Genomic DNA, 17,353 nt, shown 5'->3' with positions numbered 1-17,353 from the left:
CAGTAGTGAGCGAAACACCAAAAAAATCATCTTTCAAAGACCTCAAATCAGTATTTGGAAGGAATTCGGGAAATAAAGTAGGAGAGTTGAGTACATCATCAAAGGAAAAAAACAAGATAGAAAGCTTTGAGCAAGATCCAAACCTAAAGGTTACCGAATACGATACCGTACCTGAATTTAAATTACATAGAAGCGAATTCGAAGATGATTCTGATAACGAAATGGCGGATATTGCAGATATGTCCATGGGATTTTACAAAAAGCAAATTCAAGATGATGTTGGTCCTGGCCTAACTGTCCCATTTGAACTGAAAGGACACATCCTTGCTGCACTTAGGGATGTGTTGTTTTTTGGAAAGGGTCACGAGGATGCTTAAAAGCATTTGGATGAAGTAAATGACATAGATTATTATTTCAATATCCCAAATGTTCCAAGAGAGACAGTCTTGCTAAGGATGCTATCGGTCACTTTTAAAGGAGCTGCTAAAGACTGGCTAAAGGCACTATCATTCGGTGCAACCACTACTTGGGCCCAAATGCGCGGACAATTTTTGGATCATTTTTTCCCAACTTCCAAGATAGCTAAACTAAAAAAGGAAATAGCATATTTTGAGAAAAATTAGGGTGAGTCACTTTATGAGGCATGGGAGCGCTATAAGGGATTGTTGAGACATTTTCCTCAAAATGACCTCAACATACAACAAGAAGTGTCGATCTTCTATGATGGTGTTAATATCATGACAAGAAAACTCCTTGATTCCTAAGGATCTCTTAACAAGAAAAATTCGGGGGAGGTTAAGGAACTAGTGGAAGAATTCTGTAGACATGGTTATTGTAATAGCCATGCTTGATACAATGGACAGGAGGATGACAAAAATGGATCAAGCAATACATGCTATAAGAATTGGATGTGAAAGATGTAATGGTATACACTTGACCAAGGATTGCAGCTTGGATGCTAACAGGTATAAAAAGGCTCAAGTTTGTTATTCGAGTAGGGATAAGTATGATGAGGATTGGAGAAAACTAAAGAAGGAGTGGCTGCTATATGATGAGTACATGAAGAAAAAGGAAGAGAAATATAAGCAGGTAGATCGAGGCTTCTACCAAAAAGATCAACCACCAACCAAGAAGAAAGTAGACTTGGAAAACATTTTAACCCGATTTATGGAAGCTTCCGAGAAAAGGCATGATTATATTGATGCCATGCTAAAGGAACACATGAAAATGATGAAATAACAACACACATGATGATTGACCAGCAAGCCTCATTAAGAAATCATAAAGCATCAATCCATAATCTACAAGTCCAAGTAAGTCAACTAACTACTTTGGTGAGCAACAAAGTATCCTCACAATTTCCCGAAAAGAATGCTCAAACCCATGTTATGATGATCAAGAATGAAGAAGAGGCAATCTCTGAGTTCTTTTAAGCACTAGAGGAGGAGCCAAAGCCATCCAGACCAAAGCCAAAGAAGTCGAAACTCAAAAATGAAGATGTTGCTGAAGTACCAGACTCACGGCGTGAGCTCGATATGCTCACGTCGTGGGCACATCCTGAACATAAAATTTCTGTAACTGTTTCGCCTTATGAACCGCCTTTACCATTCCCGTCTCGAGCTAATCTCAGTCTACTGGAAAGGGAACATATGGAGTTTATCATGCAAGTAAAGGGTATTCCTATTAATACTCCTTTTATCACTTCACTATCTAAAATTCCAAAGTATGCAAAGTTCCTTCAAGATCTTATAGACACTCGTCAGTAGTTGAAGAAGAATTCTAAGGTCATTCTTAGTGAGCAGAGCTCAAGAGTTGTATTGGGAGAAATACCTAAGAAGATGGGAGATCCTTGATGCCTCACTCTTCCATGTGATTTTGGTAATAATTTGAAGACTTATGCTTTAGCTGATTCTGGGGCTAGCATAAATTTGATGCCATATTCATTCTATAAAAAGCTGAATATTAAAAAAATGAAGGTTACAAAGATGACAATCCACATGGCCAATCGTTCAATGATGCACCCAAATGGGATTGTAGAATACACCCTTGTTAACATTGGGAAATTTGTTTTCCCAGTTGACTTTGTGGTTATGCATATGAAGGAGGATGTAAATGTCCCAATAATTCTTGTTCGCCCTCTACTAAATACTGCTAGAGCTTTAGTTGATGTTCGTGAATCCAAGCTTGCATTGAGGGTTGGTGATGATGAGGAAGATTTTAGAGTACAAGATGGATTTCAAGGATATGATGTTAAAGGTGCGATGTTCAATATTGATGAAGATAATGAACTTGAAGAATTAGTGAAGCTCATGGAGGAAAAAATCAAAACAATTCAACATGTCAAAAAAACAAAACCCAGAGCATCCGTCCCATTTTTAGTTGAAGTCATTGCCTACACAAAACCAACAACTTTGGTGAGTGAGGAAAGCGATGATTTGTCGAGTGATGAAGACGAGGCTACTTCCAAGGAGATGAGTATAGTGGTGAAGGAAGAAAAGATTCCTCTGGAGCTTAATAATAGTGATGAAAAATTAGAGACTAAAGGGATCAAACACAAGCTCGATGTAGATGAAGTGAAAGCTAAAAAAAAAGAATTCAAATAAGGCGTACATTAGACGAGTTTAAGCCTATAAGAGGCGATGGAAAGAGAAGAAAATCTAGGTGGTGATGGAGTCCTTGGACAGCTCAACGTAGGAGGCATGGAGTGTAGCTCACAACTCCATCAAAAAGAAGTGCTTCTTGGGAGGCAATTCGAGTTTGGTTTGGATTTTCTTTTCTTTTTCTTTTTAGTTTTTGCGTTTTTAGTTTTTAGGAAAATCGATCATATCATCTAAATCATTTCGTACATAATAGAACACTGAGTGTGGGGTCCCTAAAATTAAGTGGTAATAGATTAAGAGATATAGTTAATGAAATGTAGGATTTATTAAGAAATTATATGTTCAGACAGTATTCACGATGTGAATCCTTTTGGATTCACGACATGAGTCCAGGATGACTTACGAACTTCTGCTTGTAAGCCCAATACATGAACGAGCCACTTTTTATTTAATTGAATGGCCCAAATTCTTAGCCTACTAGACTCACTACGTGAATCCTTACAATTCACGGCGTGAATTTTGAAAAGGTCACGGGACCACAAATAAAGAAACAGATTCCCTTTGACCCAATCACTTTGTTTAATCTCCATGAAGTGAAGTTGTTTTCTGGTCCCCCCTTCTTCTCGATTTCAACCGAATCTAACTCCCAATCTTCTTTTTGCTTACGTAATATGCAATTTGAGGTAATTATTCCTTAAGTCCAATGGTTAATTTTGGTTATTTTGTTAAATCAAGAGCTGGGGTTTGGTAATTAGTTAGATTGAGGGAATGTGCCCTAAAATTCATGATATAGCATTTTCATGTTGCTGGATTGTGCTTAGATTTAACATATGAATAAACCCCAATGAAGTTTTACCCTGATTCGTGTACAACCTTGACCGATTCTGACCTGGAAGGATGAACTCACGACGTGATTTCCAAGGAATTCACGACGTGAATCTTGGGCGTGAATGAGATAGTCTTCTGTTTACTTATAATTTCTTGGATTTTTGTTTTGTGGTTGTTTGTTGTTTTCTTTTGCAGAAATGGCTCCAAGACGCGAGGTTCCAACCGGGGTGGCTAGTTTGCACCCGTTCTACGTTTTCCCAACAACTTTGTCTCGGGATGTTTTGACACGATGCAACAACCGGCTAGAATGGTTATACAACCGGGAAATTGTTGTTGCCCCTACCATTAATTCGGCAAGATTGAGGGAGGTTGGGCTTGTTGATCGGCTGTCCCAATATTCACTAAGTTATTTCTGGGGAACGAATTTTCTTTTACATGCAAGGGGTGGCATAATTTGTTTGCTATCCAGAAGAAGGTGTACACGGAGCTTTGTGTGAAATTCTTTTCGACTGTGGCATTCCATGAGAATGTCTAAGATCCTACTTTCCAGCAAGCCTTAGTTTTTCGTCTCGAGGGAGAATACTGAGAATGTAGTTGGGTCGAGTTTTCTTGGAGGATGGGGTTATATGAGGCTCACGAAACCATTACTCATGAGTTTTTTATGTTTTTGAGGGAGGTTGATCGTGGATACGAGAATGGGGCATCGGGGCTTGAGTTATGGAGTAACATCGCATCTGGGGTGTTCAATTCCGGTGTGTCATTGGAAAGCAACATTAAATCACAATTTCATCACCTTATCCATTGCCTTATGACATTTTCTATTCACCACAAATGCCATGGGGAGTGTGTTGCAACATTTCATACTTCTTGGCCTGCTATTTGGCGGAATATACCGTGAGTTCCCGCCCCGGGAGCCCTATTTGCGGAGGCCACTTTATAACATGTTTTGCCAGGTCTTATGGTTTGATCGTTCCCGACATCACTTACTCTTTGACTTATATGGAGGGGAACGAGTTTACTATGGGATATTTAGAGACGATGAGGGTAGTAAGGAATTATGGAACACATTGGGGGATTATGAATGACGATGATGATGGTGATGAGCAATCGAGCGACCAACCCGAGCAACAATCGCAACCAGGGCCAAGGGGAAGGAGAAACGTGAGACCCTAGGGAGACATGGAGAGACATCGTAGAGCGGATCAACAATATGCAGGTAGAGTACCCACCAACCTGTTTCAAAGTCGGGTTGGTTCTTTTTTAGATAATCTTCACTGTGTGATGACTTACAACACTCAAATGCTTAAAACCATGTTCTCTCATATGAATGTGGCGCGACCACCCACCATTCCACCTCAGTGCCCGTGTATCCATACGTGGGAAGAACTATGGATGCCAAGAGGCGATGGAGTGGGAACAAGTAGAGCACATAACGATGAAGAAGCTGATTGATAGTTTTTATTTTGATTATTTAGTTTTTAGTTTGTGTCATTTTTGAACTTGTTTGGGCTATTAAACTCTAGTTAAGTTATTATGTTACTTCTATTTTTCTTTTGGTTGTTAAATTTCAGATTTGCTAATGGAGTCTCGGGAAGGAAATTCGAGATAAGAGTGTATACGTCTAGGCAAGTGTCGTTTAGAGTCTAGTGTTGAGAATCGAGACCCATAATTAGAAATAAATGTGGGGTTAGTCAAGAAAAGAGTCATCAAATAATGCATTTAGAAGACTCTTAATTCAATAAGACATTTGTTGGAGTACAAAATTTTAGAAGAGGATCTGGAATATTTAAGTTTTTGTTCGCCAAGTTCTCACGTCGTGAAGCTTTATACCTCACATCGTGAGCTCGGTTACGAAGGGGTTAAGAATTCACGTTTTTCATGGTTTCATGTATTGGTCATCATTGTTCACATTGTGAGTATTATATTTTCCCAAAAATGAAGCTCATTGATGCATTTTACTTCAAGGTTCACCTCTTTTCTTCTTGGGAATATTTTGAAGATTCTTTTGGCCCGTTTCCTCCACCATATATTATGGCGTATGGTTTCCCACATTATTCTTTTTGCTTGGAGATTTACACCATCTTTGTTAAAGATTGAAGTTTTGATTCCGTATTTTTTGGTGCTTTATATATCTCGCAATGATCAAGATCCAAGTTCCTACTTAGAAGAAGTTCATATTCGAAATACACATTTTATCCGAACGACTGGATTTCGATCTCGCCACTACTATCCCAGGGGAGTCTATTCCTTTTTCTCCCTTTTATTGCTTTTAATTTATTTTATGCATACAATGAGGACATTGTATGTAATAAGTGTGGGGTAGGGGGTCGAAAAAGTAAAAAATAAATTGCTAGAAATTCTAGGAAATTTAAATTCTAAAAAATTTAAAAATTTTAGAAAATTTAAATTTTTTAGAATATATAGGTTTGAAAGAATAATGTAATAATGATAGTTTAAACTTAAATTGCTGCTATTATATGGGGTGATCCGATGAGAGCTCAAATGTTTAGTTGAACTAATATAGGTTATAATGTAATTGTGGACCCCTTTATTCTAATGAAATCATGAGACTAAAACACAACCTCGCTTAGTTTGAGGGATGCAATATGTTTAGCAGTCTGTACTTAAAATGTATCCAGGAAAACTTATGTAATCATTGCACATAGACTAATATCTTAACCAATAAGGGTTGAAGTTAAGCGCCCCTGCTTAAGCATGTATGTTATTGAGTGAAAAAAAGTGAGTACATGTAAAAAAAGAGAGAGAAAATTACAAGAAAAGTTGAAGAATTTTTGGAGCAATCAAATTATAAAGTTTGAAGATCGAAGATCAAAAACTCTAAAAAAGTAAAAGTTGAAGATACCAAAAAATCACACAAAAAGGTGGTGAATTCAAAGAAGTTGAAGATCAATTATAAAAGAGGTGAAGAGTTCAAGAGCTTCATATTGTGGTATCGTAAAGTTGTAATTCTCTATATGAGCAATTAGTTGATATGAATACATATTCATTAAGAGTCTAGATAATAATACATATATGTATGCTTGGGTAGCTCTACAAAAATACCATGAGGTTAGAATGTTTTCTGAGGATTGATTCGGAGGGATGCATAAAATTTGCATTGTTCAAAATAAGTTGGTGCGTGTTTATGAGGATTGTGAGTATTTAGAATTGAGGGGCATGTTTAGGAAAATTTAAGACACAAATGCATGCATTGAGGTTTTGGCATAATGGATGAGTTTGAGTTGGATCGTTCTATGTGATGTTGGTGATGAAGGTTTGAATTAAAAATAGTTAAATTAGCTTGAGGGCCAACAAAGTATAAGTGTGGGGTATTTTGATACTGCCATATTTATACATATTTTTAGGCAATATTTATTTACATTTTTATTAATATTTTGGTTATTAGCATAGAATAATAGTACTTATAAGCTTAATTTATATTTTGTAGCAAGCATTTTCAAAGAAAGGGACTAAAATTGTCAACACATAGAACTTTGGAGGCTTAGAGAATGAAAGAAGAAGAATGAAATCTGCTATATTCTCGTCGTGAGGTGTCTAGATTCACGACGTGAGTTGGAGTATTCTAGAAGATAGGCATCGGAAGGAAGAGTCCTTGTCGAACACGTATATCTCGTATTCACGTCGTGAGACTTACTGATTCACGACGTGAACTTGGAAAAATCAGAAAGTATATATATCATTGTCCATTATGAGTTAAGAGACTTTTTGGCTGTTTGAAGAGTTCCATGAGATGACTTTTAGAGGAGAAAAAGGTTTGGAGTAGGGTTTCAACACAAAAGGAGAAGACAGTTCATAATTATTTCAATCGTTTGGTACTTTAGTCATGTCTATTACTTTGATTAGTTTTAGTTTGATTTTGAGTATGAGTAGCTGAATTTAGTTACTCCTGTTTAGCTAGATGAAACTTCGACTTATGGTTTAGTTAACTTATTGTGGATTTGATTATTTGGTATTGAGCTTGTGTTAGATTGTTAATACCTAGCATGCTAATATTTGATTCTTTAGTTAATGGTATTCATGTTCTGTGTAGCTTAGTGATAATTAAATTACATGAACTTGACACCTAGTGATTTAGTGAACATTAAATAGCTAGAGCTAGGATCGACCAAAGCTTAGGTAAGTGACTGAAATAATTAAATTTAGCCGTGCTAGAGAGCATATGTTATGACCATAATTATGTTTGCCTAATAAATCTTACATAGCTTATTCATAATCATAACTAGTTCTGTGTTTAATTGTGTGTCACCCTGCATAGTTTTACACGATTATGTTAAATGCTGGTAAGCTAACACTTAAATTACTAATATAATACAAAATTAGATAACCAACTTTGATAATCCATAATTGTTAGCTAACCAGAAAGAAGAAGTGGATTCGAACTAAATAGCAGTATTTTTAGTAATTGATTGAATTTGTGTTAAAAAAGTTAAGTTAATCTAAACTTTCAAAAATAGATAAATTCCATTTCTTTGTTAATAATTAGGTTAATTTAGTAGTAGATAGATTAAGTTGTCAAAATCGTTCTCTAAGATCGACACCTGACTAACCTGACAATTCTATAATTTGACTACGTACACTGCCTAGGTGCAACTTAGTTAGTTAAGTTAGTTAGCTTATAAATATAAAATTAGGTGTAGCTATTTGCACTCATCAAGTTTTTTCCTTTGTAAATTAACATTACATAACACTATCAAGTATAAACAACCTATTACACCTTACAATATATTTCGCCTCTAACAACCCCCCCCCCTTTGTAAGAAGTGTTGAAATCAGGTTGTGAAAATTTGTGCGGCTTGGTGTAATACCCATCTTATCTCTGAATACCAGTTAACAACCTTCTTTATTTATACTTTCTCCTGGTCACTACTCTTTTCATAGTTATTCATTCTAATTAGCAAATTTGTTAATGCAAAGAAGTGAAACTTTCAATTTCATTAACTTGAATCAGAATTTTTGTTGACGTACCCTTCTTGTTCTTTCCAACGAACACAATCCCCAAAGGTTTTAAGAATATCTCCCCATCTTCGTAATCTTTAAGAAATTATTGATTTTTAATCACTGATTTGGGAACCGAAACTTTCTTTCCTAATGTTGTCAAATCAATATTAGTGATAGTCATGGCTCCATAATAACCATCAATGAATACCCTTAAGTGTTTGAAACCTATCATGAAGTCTTCTTTGTTAATATGCTGCATCTTCGAATAATCAGTTGACTTCAAGATCTTTGCAAAAATTAAAAGATCATATAGGTTCATCACAGGGAAATTAGCAACTAAGAAATCAAACACCAAATTGTTTGCTCTTACTGCAACATATCTATAAATTTGTAGCATCCATTCGAACAAAACATCCTAGGTAATAATCACCACTCAAACATTTTTTACCAAAGACCAAACTGATTCTTCATTCCTTCCCAAAATTGCATGGAATATATACTTCAGTCGTAAATACTCCTCCTTTTCCTTGAACTCATTTGAAAGCTCAAATTGCTCATCACGAAACATCATCAGATTTATTGGAAACTCTAACTGATTAGTATTCGTGTTCTCAATATCATAACTCTTCTTGGGAAACTTGCTAAAAGAATGCATCTCAACAGATAGAACTGTGGCTTCGATGTATTCATATTTGAAATACATAGCAGGATCTCTTTTGTTTATCCCAGGAGGATCACTCTTTGAGTCAAAGTATGCTTTGTATTTGCCTTTGCTTCTCCATTTCAAGTTTAGCAACATCCTTCTTTTATTCTGCTATAGGTTCTTGTAAAATACCCTTCCATTTATTTTGCAACTCTTCTGTGGTAGGAGGTGGTTTCAAACTTGATCCCCCAACAACAGAACCCCCAATAACAATAGCTTTCGTTATGTAACACCGAAAATTTTCAAACAAATTTTCTTCAATTTTTATAAAACATAATTCCATTGATATTCATTAAACAACCATTTTAATTATCCAAACAAGACGATACAAAATCCCAAGATCATGATATCAAGCTCCGAATGTGTGTGTGTACGGATCAAGCCGGCGCCTTCCCGCGATCGTCACTAGTACCTGAAACAATAACATCAACACTGTAAGCACAAGGCTTAGTGAGTTCCCCAAAATACTACATATAACACATATTAGCCACTCGAGGCTATAACTCTGTGGGTCCGTGCACCCAAACTCTGTGAACCCTCAGGTTCTAACTCTGTGAACCTTCCGGTTCTAACTCTGTAAACATGCACAACATCAAACACATAGAAGTAATGCAGTACAACACATAACATACATAGCATACAAATACTCTATCACATAACTTTGGTTACCTACTCAAGGTAAAGTATAGTGAGAAGACTCACCTAGCGTGTCTCGGTAAATCGTAAACCTGAAATCGCTAATCACTCGACCTGTCGAGCTGTCGTCCTCCTATAGCACAATACACCTCTAATTAACACTTTTCCAACTAGGGTTGACCACACTATAACAAGTCAATCTAGGTCAACGCTGGTCAACGGTCAACGGTCAATTTTGACCGGACTCGGCGAGTACCCAGGCGACTCGGCGAGTCTGGGCGTGTACACCAAATTCCCTGGAATCCTCCCTTGACACGTCGAGCATTCCCTCAACTCGACGAGTTCCACCTGGCACGAGTTGTGGGGCTACCACGACTCAACTCGCCGAGTCTCAAGAACAACTCGGTGAGTCCAGTTAGACTCAGTCCACCTGTCCATTCTGACTCCCCCTTGACTCACTGAGTCCACCTTTCCCAACTCGGCGAGGCCACTCACAGTGTGGTCGGGCAACATTCATGCTACTCGCCGAGTCTGTTCTTCGGACTCGGCGAGTCCATGCCATGCACTGACTCAATCTTGCTCTAAAGGTCAGATCCAGTTCATTAATCCATAGATCCAGTCCCTCCAAGCTCATTTAGCACGTAAAGTTACAATCTTGATGCACATACAACCTCTATATGACCATATATGATGTTTATGACTCAAATGCTACAACACAAGGTCAAAGACTCTATTGTCACTCATAAAGCTTGATGAGTGAGGCTCTCTGGACCTCTATGGATCCGGATCCATGGCCTCAACTCAAAGAGGGAACCAATGGGCATCAAATCATCCCATAAATGACTACCACAAGCCCTAAATTGCATCATGCTTCACTAAACAGAAAATGGTCCGAGATAATACCTCTAGAGTGATGATCTAAGCTCAAAATCCACGAAATAGCAACCTCCTTTGCTTCCTCTTGCCTAGGGTCTCCTTCTTCTTGCTAAATAACACACACAAGATCAAGAATGGCTCATTTCTCTTCACAAATAGCTCAAGAACACAAAGGTCACTCACTGAGGATTGGGTGAGCACAAATGACGGCCATAAGGCCCTTTAAATAGGCCTCAAACCCGGAGATTTAGGGTTTCATTACACAGCGCAGACTCGCCGAGTCCATATCCTGGACTCGCCGAGTCCAGGCGCGCACCAATGTTCAATTCCGCGTCTCTACTCGGCGAGTCTGAGCTTCAACTCGCCGAGTCCCTCACACAATATGACAAAATTATATTTACAAGATACCTGGTAAAATCCGGATGTTACACGTTATAGGACTTGTAGTAGTTACTGTGGATGTCGCAGATGATGAAGTAGATACCAAAGAAATAGGAATTTGAGTTGAAGAAACCTTTCCCATTACTTTTTCATCTTCATCATTTGTCTTTTATGAACTACCACTAGCTCCGAAAAATGAACCTTTGCCAACACTAATCCTCTCTCCCCCTTGCACCCCTGTTGAAACAGGCGGGGCATCCGTGGGCAAAATAGTTAGTATTTTCGGCAATGGAGCTAACTCTTTATGAATAACATATTCGAGATTAGAAAACTTTTGTGTCAGAATATCCGGAGTGATCAATGAAGAGGACATCAAATTGGATTTAAGCACCATCCCTTTCAATTCAACTAGCAATTTATTTATGTTTGAAAAACTGTTAACATCATACACCAACATCTGCTCAACCATCGGACCAAGTGTTTCAAACAACATAACAAACTTGGTAACAACATCAGCGATGATATCAACCTTCTAATTAAGAGATGCATAATCTTATTGTACAACCACAATCTCTTTGCTCATATCCTCCCTAAGTTCTTGAAGTTTGAAATTTACATCTTCACAAACTTTCTTGACATCTTGAATAAACAAGATGTCTCTTTCATTCGCCACATCCTTCAAGTCCTTTAGTCAGAAGCAAAAGTTAATAATTGTGCCTTCACCTTTCTCTCGTTGTTTCGATCAGCATCTTGAATAGCATCGTAAAGACGATTTTCGTGACGTTTCAACAACATATCAACCTCCAGACTAGATATCGAATGTTTACCTCCTCCATCAGCTTGAATTTGTAAAAGTGAATTAAGATTTCGATTGAGTATTTTGAACTATTTTCCTATAATAAGCATATTATCTGGAATATTCTCCTCCTCCAGATGAAACTAAATGTCAGCAAAAGTTCAATCCAACTCATTCTCTTCATCATCGGTTGGGATTTGTTCTTCTTCGAGAGTGACAAGTAGATCGGTGGAATGGGAAGAAAATAATTAAGTAATGGGTTGATTGAGAATATTATAATATGTAGGTGAGTGGATAACAATTGGAGTAGAAACAAAAGGAGGCAATGAAGTTGAAGTGTCTATGGTGTAAGTATCGAAGGTAGAAGAAACAATAAGTTGAAAAGTACCTTGATCTTGAGAAGTCTCAACAATTGACACCGGAGGTGTAGTAATCACAATTTTCTCAGGGGTGGAAGCTTTTGTGGAAACAAAAGATGTAGAGACAGGAGCAGAAATCTCGACATTCGATACTATTAGAGAGTCAAGCACTGGTGATTTTGGAATGTTTTCTTCTTCGATAGATTCATCATTGATGACCAGCTTGCGAAGTTTCTTCTTCTGCTTTCTCGAAAGATGTTTGGCCATATCTTCTGCCCATCGCTTCTTTGAAGTAGGAGAAACAGGATCATGTACTTCTCTAAAAATAACCCCTTTTTGAGTAACTTGAGGTTTAACAGTGTAAGTAGGAGATGATTTACGAGCCTTCTTTTTCAACTTCTTAAAAACACTAGACCTGGATTGTAAAAGGATAGCCTCAAGTTGAGATACCTCTAGTTTCTTCACAAGAATAGGAGGTGGCTAACTATGGTCTTGCTTTTCCGACTTCTTGATAACTTTCGGAGATGATGGGTGAGAAGGACTCTCAACATGCTTCTTTGAGCCGCTCTGTGGTTTCACCTTTAAAGAAGACAGCAACATCCCTGTTTCGACATTGGGATTGATAGTTTTCAAATAGTTGATCAACATTGGATTAACATGATCAATTTTGCGAAGCATCACATCTGGAATATGAGCAACCATAGGAAAAACATCCACATCATCCTCAACTGTTTTAGGAAAATTAAACAATGAAAAAGATGCAGTGTCTTTGTCTTGAGGAACTTCAGTCCGCTCCTTCTCATAAGCAAACAACAATATAAGTCTCCAGTAACGACGACAAGAAATTCCATCCACATCATTATTGTTCACAATACTTTTAACAAATTCATTCCATAACTGAGTCGCATAATCCACCTACAAATCATAATATAACCCAATGACCATCGCATACACCTCCAACGTTCCCTTGTCTAAACCCACAGTATGACCAGTGAGACATTGAAGGTAAATCCCAAAGAAGAAATTCCATAAACATGGTAACCCTGATTTCTTGAATTCGTTTATTTTTGTAAGCCGTGGCTGATAACCCATTTCATTGAACATATGAAGAATTTGTTCATTAGTTACCTTGTAAAAAGGAGCAGTGTAACATTCCAAAAATACAAGCCAAAAAATTTGTTTAAATTAAGTTATTACATAAAATCATCAGTATAAAACATTGTAGTGACATAAGAACATGGTTCGGCATGTGGAATTAAAGTTTGCAAAATGAACATGGTGATTTGGATGCTAAAAGATATATTAGATCATAGTAAATGAGTACAAAAAGGGAACTAGTCTAGAACTTCATAAATATCTCACTCACTAATCACTATGAACTATATTTCTCAAGCACATCTCTACAAGTGGTATGAAGCCACCTTATATAGAGGTGTTTACATGTCTCTCTCTCACTCTCTAACTCTCATTAGTCATAAAACTAATGCACCACATGCAAGTGGGTCTACAAAAGTCAAATAATTACAAAGTCAAACATGAATAACTTTGCATCATAACATTCTCCCCCTCAGAGTTAGGAATGTATGACCTACTTCAAATCTTCCAAAATCAAGCAACTACGTGGTTCCAGCCTCAAAGGTGACACATGTCGAAACAAACTTCAATCTTCAATTCTTCCGTGATTCTTCAATTTGGGCTCTAGGATGTGAGACCATACAAACCGAGCATCAACAAATGATCACGAGCTTCTCAAACTCCAAATCAATCACCAAAAATTGAGCATAAAGACACACCTTAAAAATCTTCAATAATTCTAAACCCGTTTTGAAACGAAATCATTTCCGAACTTCCAATTGCATAATTTTGTAAGCTTCAAAAACTCAAGATCACTTTAGTCTTCAAATCCGTGTAATATGAAAAATATGCAAAAACTCTCCCCTTTTTCCAAAGCTGGGTAGAAAGCATCAATTTGCACAAACTGTAGGGGCTTGAAATGCATTTTCTTCAAATTCCAGCAAAATCAGTCATTTTTCGAATTTAGGTACGAACTGCCAAACATTCAAAACCTTAGGGACTAATTTCGACAATTCTTCCCTTTGTGCTCCAAACATACGTAGAGTACCCCAATCATACGAAGCTTCAGACAAGGTTCGAAGTTGGGTGAAAAGTATCAAACATCCGAAAGTTCAATTAGTTTTTGAATTGTCAAATATTCGAAGGTTTAGGGGTTGTTTCGAAACTTTTGCTTTTAACTTCAAAATATACGAAACTTTTATCAATCTTCATATTGGAAAAAGTGTCAAATTGGCGAAATATCAAGGGCCATTTACAAAAATTATTCTTTTTCATTCCAATTCGTACGGATCGACAAAATTACAGAAATGGTCCCTATGGTTTGCTAAAAGTCACAAAGTCAGTCCCTATTAATTTTTTTTGATGTAAATGGTCCTTGTGGTTTGAAAAACTTGCACGGATGGCTCTTTTTACTAACGCCGTTAGTATTCAGTCGTTAGGGACTGAATTCGTAAGGGCATTTTCGTCTTTTCAAGTATAAAGAGACTGAATTTGTGATACGAATTTGTGATACTTGGTAAACCATAAGGACCATTTTCGTAATTCGTCTAAAAATAATTTAAATGAGTGGAGGAGGATTCGAACTTGGGACCTCCTCCCCTAATCCCAAACCAACCTAAACCTTACACCAATAAGTTGCATCCAAATTTGGTTTATAATTCCGAAAAATAAATTATTACTTAAAATCGCAAAAAATGATAAATAACAAAATAAATTACAATTTTTTTTAATAAAACAAACTGTACTTTTACCGTTTTGAAGAAAAAATAAAATTTTACAATTAGTTTATATTTTTTTACGTTTTTATTTTACGTTAACTATTTTTATGTATTTAAAAAATATGTTTTTTGTACAATACGCTATTATGTTGTTATAATCTTATACTATACTTTTATGTTATGTTAACGTCTTTAATTGGTTTAAAGCAAAACTACAAGTATTTTTTTGCGTAAAAATATTAAGAACATGATAATATAACGTAAAAAAAATACTTGAATATTCGCTTTAAATCAACTAAAGATTTTAAGATAACGTAAAAGTATATTTTATGATTTTAACAACGTAATAATGTATTATATAAAAATGTATTTTTTAAATACATAAAAGACATAATTCACACACACACATATATATATATAATATATATATATATATATATATATATATATATATATATATATATATATATATATATATATATATATATATATATATAAGAAAATTACACATTTTTAAGATTAAGTGTTTGTATAATATGTTATTACATTTTTTTTATGTATTTAAATATTACTAAAAAATGTGTAACTTTTTATTTGTATATATTTATTTTACGTGAAGTATGTTTTTTTTATGTATTTAAAAAATACATTTTCATATAATACGTTATTACATCGTTAAAATCATAAAATATACTTTTACGTTATCTTAACATCTTTAATTGATTTAAAGCGAATATTCAAGTATTTTTTTTACGTTATGTTTTCATGTTCTTAATGTTTTTACGTAAAAAAAATACTTGTAGTTTTGCTTTAAACCAATTAAAGACATTAAAATAACGCAACAGTATACTATAAGATTATAACAACATAATAACGTATTTTATAAAACCGTATTTTTTAAATACGTAAAAAAATTATTTTACGTAAAATAAAAACGTAAAAAAACATATAAACTAATTGTAAAAATTTATTTTTTCTTCAATACGTAAAAGTACAATTTGTTTTATTTAAAAAAAATTATGTAAAAAAAATGTAATTTATTTTGTTATTTATCTTTTTTTTTTTTTTTTTTTTTTTTTTTTTTGCGATTTTACATAATATAATTTATTTTTCGGAACTATAAACCAATTTTTGTTGCAGCTTATTGGTATAAGGCATAGGTTGGTTTGAGATTAGGGGAGTAGGTTCCAAGTTCGAATCCTCCTCCACTCATTTAAATTTTATTTAGACGTATTACAAAAATGGTCCCTATGGTTTACCAAGTGTCACAAATTCAGTCCTTTTATATTTGAAAAGACGAAAATGCCCTTACGAATTCAATCCCTAACGGCTGAATACTAACGACGTTAGTAAAAAGGGCTATCCGTGCAAGTTTTTCAAACCACAAGGATCATTTACATCAAAAAAAATTAATAGGGACTGACTTTGACTTTTAGCAAACCATAGGGACATTTTTGTAATTTTATCGTACGGATCTATGACCAAATGAACGAAACTTTTGTTCTTCGTCCCTTCATTAGGAATCCATAGAACCCTTCGTATGACCATTACCCTTCGAATCATCAACTCCATTTGAATATCAAAAATTCACTGATTCGAATCAATATCACAACCCTTCGAAAGTTAAACCTTCGACTATCAATCATACATTATGTTCGAAGATCAAACAATTCAATAACCCACTTCATACAAATACCCAGTTAACAATTCAAATATCAAACCCAGTTCCACAACCCATTTTCATTCACCTTCGAAATCACAAATCAAAATTCGTCTTCTGTTTGTAATCGATCTCCGATATTAAGCTTCATTAATTGATACTTGAGTATTGGCTATTAATTTCATTTGAGCACAAATCGATTAAGGTTCGTTCTTAACACAGATAACACAGTCAAAACCGATTCCAAACATCTTCATAAACATTGACTTCCTAAAACAAATTCTTTGAATCGATTCTTCAAAATCAAAGCGTGAAATCGAATTCATCAATTAAAGATTTCGATTTTGATTTTCTTATAACTTTTCATACCCGACTATCAATTTTGGACTGAAGAACCAAAATCAAATACAGCCACTCGATATCAAGTAATATCAGTCAAATGCGATTTCAAATCCATTCATCATTACCCGACCATTAAATCACTATCCTCGGAAATTCAATTTTGACTCAAAATGAAGACTTTCAACAAAATTTGACTGCTCATGTCAAACTCAAATTCAACCATTTTCATGATCGATTATTCAAATCGAATCATATCAACAGAATCTTTAATAGAAACGAGATTTAAACAAAAATAGTGAAGAGATGATCTAAACTAGATGTAATAATATGAATAGAAATCATGAGCTAATGATAATCAAGAAAAGGAAACGTCGTCAAGGCAATTGAATTCACAAATCATGTTTATATCGGCTGAATAAAT

The 17,353-nt window shown here is 35.4% G+C and overlaps 1 non-coding gene across 1 annotated transcript; it reads right to left on the bottom strand.

Moving 5' to 3' along the window:
• Window positions 1–584: 584 nt before the first annotated feature.
• LOC145038149 (small nucleolar RNA R71) lies at window positions 585–691 on the bottom strand. Its single transcript, XR_013679214.1, has one exon. It is a non-coding gene; the product is annotated as a small nucleolar RNA R71 (small nucleolar RNA).
• Window positions 692–17,353: the final 16,662 nt, after the last annotated feature.

The sequence above is a fragment of the Lactuca saligna genome, chromosome 3 (genome assembly GCF_052625555.1).
Source record: "Lactuca saligna cultivar CGN05327 chromosome 3, ASM5262555v1, whole genome shotgun sequence".
NCBI classification, from domain to species: Eukaryota; Viridiplantae; Streptophyta; class Magnoliopsida; order Asterales; family Asteraceae; genus Lactuca; species Lactuca saligna.
Note: the sequence above shows the minus strand (reverse complement) of the source record. Positions and strands in the feature narration are given on the sequence as shown.